Raw genomic sequence first — 7786 nt, forward strand, 5'->3', positions numbered from 1 at the left:
TCCGGCTATTGACTTGTTTGTATGTGTGCATGACGATAGGAAGGGCTGGAACGAGTCAAAGACAACCTTGAGCGACGATGATCGTGATAAAAGTGTGGACTCGGGTTTGTAGCTGAAAGAAAGAACTTTATACTTTGAACAATTTGTTAGAATCTTGGACTTGGTTGTAACTCTATGAACATCATGTGTAGTTCTTTACTTTTGTTGAATTTTAATCTTCTAGTGTTATGTATTAAACACTTGTAATCATGATTAGATCTTGTTCTATGTATATAGATGTGTTTTGGATTTGATTATCAAGGATTTGAAGGGATCAAAGGATCAAGATTATGCTGCAGAAAAACAGGGCCTGTATCTGCCCAGGGCAGCGCCCAATCTGCTAAAAAGAGCAGACCGAGCGCAGCCCCATTTCATCCAACCCGAAGGTTGGAGATTTTGGGGCGGCCGAGCGGAAAAAAAGTGCCGCTCGAGCGCACCCCCCTATAAAAAAAATTTTGTGTTTTGATTGCTTCTAATCCTTGGTCATTTAATCATGTGTAATTACTAATTGCCCTAAGATTGAGATTAGCAACCCGAGGCCCCACAACAGGCGGTATCAGAGCGAAGTTAGTTCTTGGACTGAGTTAGATGAGCGGGATAGATCGAGTCTTTTTTATTGATTGATTTATTTTTAAAGCATGTTTATGAATGTAATTGCTTTAAAGCTTTCAGAATTACATGCTTACCTGGTTATCTGAATTGATTGGAAGCATGTTTTGATTGAGAATGAATAAGAACTCGATCTCTTGAAGACGCATGAAAATGATAATCAGAGGAGGACTGAAACAAACTTGTTCTACTTGAGATTTTCTTGTGCACTAATCTATTTGATAATCAGATATGCCTTGAAGACCGATGACAAGACAGCCAAGCACAATTCCTCAGCCAGAACAGGCAGTTGTAGAACCGATAGTGCCACCGACAAAAGAAACTCCTAGAACTGAACGGGGTAGTACTTCTAGAGATATGAGTGATATGACTGCTACTCCGATGGAAACTCTGTTGAAGAGATTTCAATCCTTTAAACCGCCAACATTGAAGGGAACTGTAGCAGCCCGGTTCCATTTTACAAGATTAAGTGATTTTAAACATGTTAGAAAATGACATATAATTTTAAAAGTGTCAAAACATGTTTAAGGAGTCATTATTTGATGAAAATAAGTGGATAATCAGATCCTAAACGTCCAAAAATGGTAGGAAGGGTCCTGGAGGTCTCAAAACAGACCAAAAACAGCCAAACGAGTTCGGAAGGACCAGACCCGAACGTTACGTCCGAACCCAAACGGCGGCAACGTTCCGGACCAGAACGTTGCGTTCATTCTGCTGGCAGGACAGATGTCAACAAGATCATTACACGTGGCTGGACGGTGCAGAACATTGCGTCTATTCTCCGTCTATAAATATGGGCGAGATTTGCTCATTTTCAGCCGTTCAGAATCCTCTCCTTCACCCATATGGCTATATTTTAGGGCCTTTTGGGTACTCTTATTTTAGAGTTGGAGTAGGAAGTTTATATTTTAGTATAGCCAGACAGTGTCTGACATAGTAGCGGATAGTGTCCGCAGTAGCAGCCAGGTGGCGAAGCTCTGGCGAGGCGTCTAGGGGTCATAGCTAGGCTATGCCCAGGCTCTGGGGCATGCGACATCAGCGGGCTGACGACGGACGAAGGTATGACTTTGGTTTCCTATAGTAAATAGGGAGTAGGCTATAGTTTAATTAAGGCTTTTAGAGCCTTGTAGGTGATGTTTGGCATGTTAGGTAATGCATGGGTTATTTATATTGTAGTGATGCATGGTAGGCTTGGACCTAAGAGGGAAGCTTCTAGGATCTTCCTTAGTAAGGTACAGAAGTATTATTCGAGATATTCAGATTGAGTATGCATGTATTATGTGTTTGCATCGATTATGTGATTGCATGTTTTATAAGCCTTTATATACAGCATGTCATGATTGTATGTTGCATACATGAGCATATTGAGCCTTTACCTTAGAGGTATCCTGTAGTAGGGTGCTCACCCTACGAGTTTGTGGATGGTTGGATACGTAAGTCTTGTGTCAGGTCACCTTTATGGTTGGACACATGTACTAGTATCAGGTCACCATTATCCACTGGGTATATGAGCCACCTCCTGATGCGATGGCGCAGTGTGCTATATACCCTGGGCCCGATCTATGAGCTTGTTTCTTGACCTGAGTGTCTTGGTACCCAGTTCATTTGCATTCATGCGCATATAATAATGTATACTCATACTCTCGTGCTGAGCATGTTAGTCTCACTTCTGGTTATTTTATGTTGGCTGGATGCCCTATTCCATGGGGCAGTTGCAGGTAGTTCTCCCGGGGACAGGGAAGTTAGGTGGTGACCAAGGCTGGATAGCAGGGTTGACCATTAGGTTTTGCCTACCTGATATTATTTTATTTTAAGATTCCGCAGTTACTCTGATTTAGATTTATTATTGATTAATTACATGCTTAAGCTTTTAATTAGTAAGTGATCACGGTGCTGGTCACTACATTTTTGATATCAGAGCATGCAATAAGATTCTTTGGGACATAGTATTGATATTGGGTTATCCTTTGTAGGATTTCAAGTTGGATTCGATGACGATAGCAGTATCAGAAATTGGAATAGTAGGATATCTAGGCTTTTCCAAGATCGTCATTGCCAAGGTCGACATCAGAGTTTCGTATTATGTGGATCCCAGCAGGATGAAGCTGGAAGAGAAGATCCAGTTTTCAACGCCAGGAACTTCTCCAGGTTGAAAGGAATCTGTGACATGTAGTCATCCATTCTAAGTCGACCAAGGAAGCCACCTCGGAAGACTCTCCACTAGTAGTTGGAGAGATTGATGGGAAAATCTTGTCTCATCTAACAGATAAGGAACCCAACAATATTGGAAGGATCCAGTAGATTAGCAAGATTTTATTCTTTTAGATCTTGCGAGGTAGAAGTTCTGCTGACATGAGTGGCAGACAGAAAATTTCATGTTCAAGATCAGTAGATAGAATGAAAGACTTGGGCAGGAATTTAAATACTATATCTTGATTGTAAACAGTATTTCAGTTGTAATCAGATGCATTAAAGATTTTAGTATTTGATGTACTCAGTTATTATTGTATTGTACATCTTTCAGTGTAATCTTTTGATTAAGTTATGTATTACATGGGATTGTAATAAAGATTGTATTAGAACCTGGATTGGTGATTCAAGTGTTGTAATCTTGAGATTAACTTGGTTATTTTGAATAAAAAAAATTGATCATTGTTTTAATGAGTACTTGGGATTTTTCATGTTTTCAATAAATAATTCTAGATGTTTTACCTAGAATATTCTAGTAATCCAAATGTTTGCCAGTGATGATGGATTTTCATCAAGATGACAGACTAAGTAATACCAAGAGTTGTGGATTGTGACCAGTACTAGACATGAGGAGGCGCGACCCTTAGTCGATATTACTCTGGAAGTTTTCATACTTCAGAGGTTGTTTTGGAGGCCTTTGTGCTCCAGGAACTATTTAGGGAAGGCTAATCAGTCTGGGGATTTTGGCAACAGTCACAACAAGGTATAGTTTTAAAAATTGGATAGATACCAGCTGTGGTATCAGGATTTTGTTATAGTCTATTAAGGATACAGATGTCCTGTTGTCAAAACAGTCTTGGAATAGATTTTCCTGACAAGTAATTGTTCTAAGTAGATAAGTTTTGATCTTGATTTGTGATTTCAGGATTTAATCCAAGAGATTAGTTGAATTGATATTCAACAGGATTTAATTATCAGATTCTTGCAAACTCAAGATTTGAGTTGTGCCTCTGCAGAGAATTTTCCTTGACCAATGATTTTGGTCCAGATACGAATATTTCATAATATCAGAGACTCAGAGAAGAGTTATGCCAAGATGCTCTTGACTGTAGGGTTTCGAGATGGTATAGTAAGTGCGACATTATGCCGGTGTACTCTGAAAGGATTCTTTTGTTCCAGTTTGGCATTATAGGAAAACTTACCCCAGTCTCGTTGTATGTACAATCATAGCAATGGGTATAACTATCACAAGAATATTCAGAATTTATTTGAGTCTTCTGGAATTATACTTGGTATTGGATTAGTTCCAAGGGATTTGAGTTATCGTCTGACTTCATCAGAGATACAGACTTTGGTTTTCGTGGATAGAATAGTCTTGGAAAGGATTCCTTGACAAGTAAATATTCTGGACGGGTAGTTCTCGCACGTGATACTGGGGGAGAACCAGGAGGTTTTACCAGTATTGTCTGATTCTATCAGAGGTATATTAGTGATCAGGATCTTGATTACGAGATGAACAAAAAATTCAAGTGACGAGTTTACTTAGGTAAGTTTTCCCTGTAAGAATTGGAATTTTATTGATGGGTTATCAAGCAAAGAAGAATTTTATCAGGGCACTGTGATGACTTATACTGGGAGACGTGAACTGTGATCAACGATAGACATGGGAGAGTATATTTCCATTGATATTCTGGAAGTCTTTTGTACTTCAGAAGGGGATGGAAAATCTACTCATTCTAGAGATCATTGCAACACTTACGTTAAAATATAATTTGGTGTCAGTTTGATAACCTTGAAAAGATACTCAATTTTATTGACAGATTTCATGAGCCTGCTAAGTTACAACATGGATTCGTCAGTATGAGAATTCACTTGGATAGTGAAAGTTGAGCACTTAGGTGTTCATGTATGTTTTGAAATGGTCAGTTAAATTGGTGCAAGTTTATTGCCCAATGACTATTTGCAACTATTTGTCTGAGGTAGGTACAAATGTTATAACCCCGTGATGGGGGAGCTAAATATTCTTTTGCATAAGGAACGATTGGATTAATTGTTCACTTTTTGGTAGACTGATAAGATGAGTACAGTACTCAGATATTCAGTTCTCAGGAATGATTTGCAGTAATTCTGGGACTTCAGTGTTAGGAATTGATCTAGCAAGCGTTTGAATGTTAATGGATACTAACAGGATAACATCAAGTTTTTAGACATGGACAGCAGCTGAGAACTAAAGTTACCAAATCTAGCAGGATTGTTGCCACTGATTTTTTTTTGGGATGTCTAATGGATGCGTTAGACCATTGATAAGTCTGATTCTATGAGATCGAATCAGGGGTTAGCTATATTGTTTTGATTTAAGGTCTTTTCCAAATAAGGATGAAACAGTTTTGTTCATCTAATAACGTAAGTCAGAATTCAGCAAAGAATTGTTATCCGTGGCAGGATAATCAGCATTCTCATTTTCAGATGTTATCTCAAGTTATGAGATAGATGTCATTATATTAGTACTAGATATTGTACTAATCGAATTTTGGGTCAATAAGAATATTTGTATTGATATTTCCAAGAGAAGAACCTGATGGGTTCAGGAAATCAAGAATTGTGTACAACAACGTTTTCTCAGATGTTATGACAAGTGTTAGTCATAAGGTATGAGAATCCTTTCGGTGTACAAAGATTTGCGTACGAGGTTCTTTCTAGTGGAAAGGAATGAAGAAAAATGTGTATCAGTATGTTTCTAGATATTTGGTGTATCAGTAGGTCAAGACAGAACACCGACAACCTGGAGGATTGCTTCACAGTTTATCCATTCCTGAGTGGAAATGGGAGTTGATCATGATGAATTTCGTGACCCATTTACCGGTGAGCTCGAGGAATTGTGATGCTATCTGGGTTGTGGTGGATCGACTCACCAAGTCAGCACATTTCATTCCTTATAACCAGGACTATGGTTTTGACAGGATGACATGTTTGTACATCCAAGAGATTGTTCGATTGCACGGAGTGCCTGTGATCATTGTCCGTGATCGAGACCCAAGGTTTACTTCCAGGTTCTGAGGGAGTCTTCAGCGCGCTATGGGTACTACTCTTAGCTTGAGTACAGCTTATCACCCAGAGACTGACGGACAGTCAAAGCACACGACTCGTACTTTTGAAGACATGTTGCTAGCATGTTCTATGGATTTTGATCCAGCTTGGCAAGATCAGTTGCCATTGATTGAGTTTGCGTACAACAACAGTTACCATTGCAATATTGGGATGGCTCCGTTTTAGGTGTTGTACTGGCGACGGTGTCGTACTCCACTATTCTGGTAGGAAGTGGGGGAGCGACAGTTTAAGGGACCAGAGTTAGTCCAGCAGGCTGTTGATATTGTTGGACAGATCAAGAAGAGAATTAAGATTGCGCAAGATCGACAGGCTAGCTATGCGAATGTCAAGCGCAGACCTTTGCAGTTTGAGGTGAGTGAGAAAGTATTCCTAAAGGTCTCACCATTTCGCAGGATTTTGAGATTCGGTCTCAAAGGTAAACTATCTCCTGGGTTCATTGGTCCATTTGTAATATTACTGGAAAGTGTTGGAGATCTAGCTTACATGTTAGCGTTACCGCCGTATTTGTCAAGTATCCATGACGTGTTCCATGTTTCACTGTTACGACGATATGTGGTAGATGAGTCTCATATCTTACAGCCATCTGAGGTACAGTTGGACTCGGATTTGACATACGTGGAGAGACCTTTGTGTATCATAAGTTATAAGGATAAGGTCTTACGCAACAAGACCATATGGCTCTATTTTAGGGCCTTTTGGGTACTCTTATTTTAGAGTTGGAGTAGGAAGTTTGTATTTTAGTATAGTCAGACAGTATCTGACATAGTAGCAGACAGTGTCCGCAGTAGCAGCCAGGCGGCGGAGCTCTGGCGAGGCGTCTAGGGGTCGTAGCTAGGCTATGCCCAGGCTCTGGGGCATGCGACATCAGCGTGCTGACGACGGACGAAGGTATGGATTTGGTTCCCTATAGTAAATAGGGAGTAGGCTATAGTTTAATTAAGGTTTTTAGAGCCTAGTAGGTGATGTTTGGCATGCTAGGTAATGCATGAGTTATTTATGTTGTAGTGATGCATGGTAGGCTTGGACCTAGGAGGGAAGCTTCTAGGATCTTCCTTAGTAAGGTACAGAAGTATTATTCGAGATATCCAGATTGAGTATGCATGTATTATGTGTTTGCATGGATTATGTGATTGCATGTTTTTATATGCCTTTATATACAACATGTCATGACTGTATGTTGCATACATGAGCATATTGAGCCTTTACCTTAGAGGTATCCTGTAGTAGGGTGCTCACCCTACGAGTTTGTGGATGGTTGGATACGTAAGTATTGTGTCAGGTCACCTTTATGGTTGGAAACATGTACTAGTATCAGGTCACCATTATCCACTGGGTATATGAGCCACCTCCTAATGCGACGGCGCAGCGTGCTATATACCTTAGGCCCCGTCTATGAGCTTGTTTCTTGACCTGAGTGTCTTGATACCCAGTTCATTTGCATTCATGCGCATATAATAATGTATAATCATACTCTTGTACTGAGCATGTTAGGCTCACTTTCGGTTATTTTATGTTGGCTGGATGCCCTATTCCATGGGGCAGTTGCAGGTAGTTCTCCCGGGGACAGGGAAGTTAGGTGGTGACCAAGGCTGGATAGTAGGGTTGACCACTAGGTTTTTCCTACCTGGTATTATTTTATTTTAAGATTCCGCAGTTACTCTGATTTAGATTTATTATTGATTAATTACATGTTTAAGCTTCTGATTAGTAGGTGATCACGGTGCGGGTCACTACAGGAACTGAGAATTCTATCTAGTGTGAGAGTTGGTTAGAAGATATAAAGCAGTTATTTGAATCCCTAGATTATGCGGATGATTGCCGAGTTAGACTTGTTGTTCAT

The sequence above is a fragment of the Henckelia pumila genome, chromosome 4 (assembly GCF_033568475.1).
Source record: "Henckelia pumila isolate YLH828 chromosome 4, ASM3356847v2, whole genome shotgun sequence".
Lineage (NCBI taxonomy): Eukaryota > Viridiplantae > Streptophyta > Magnoliopsida > Lamiales > Gesneriaceae > Henckelia > Henckelia pumila.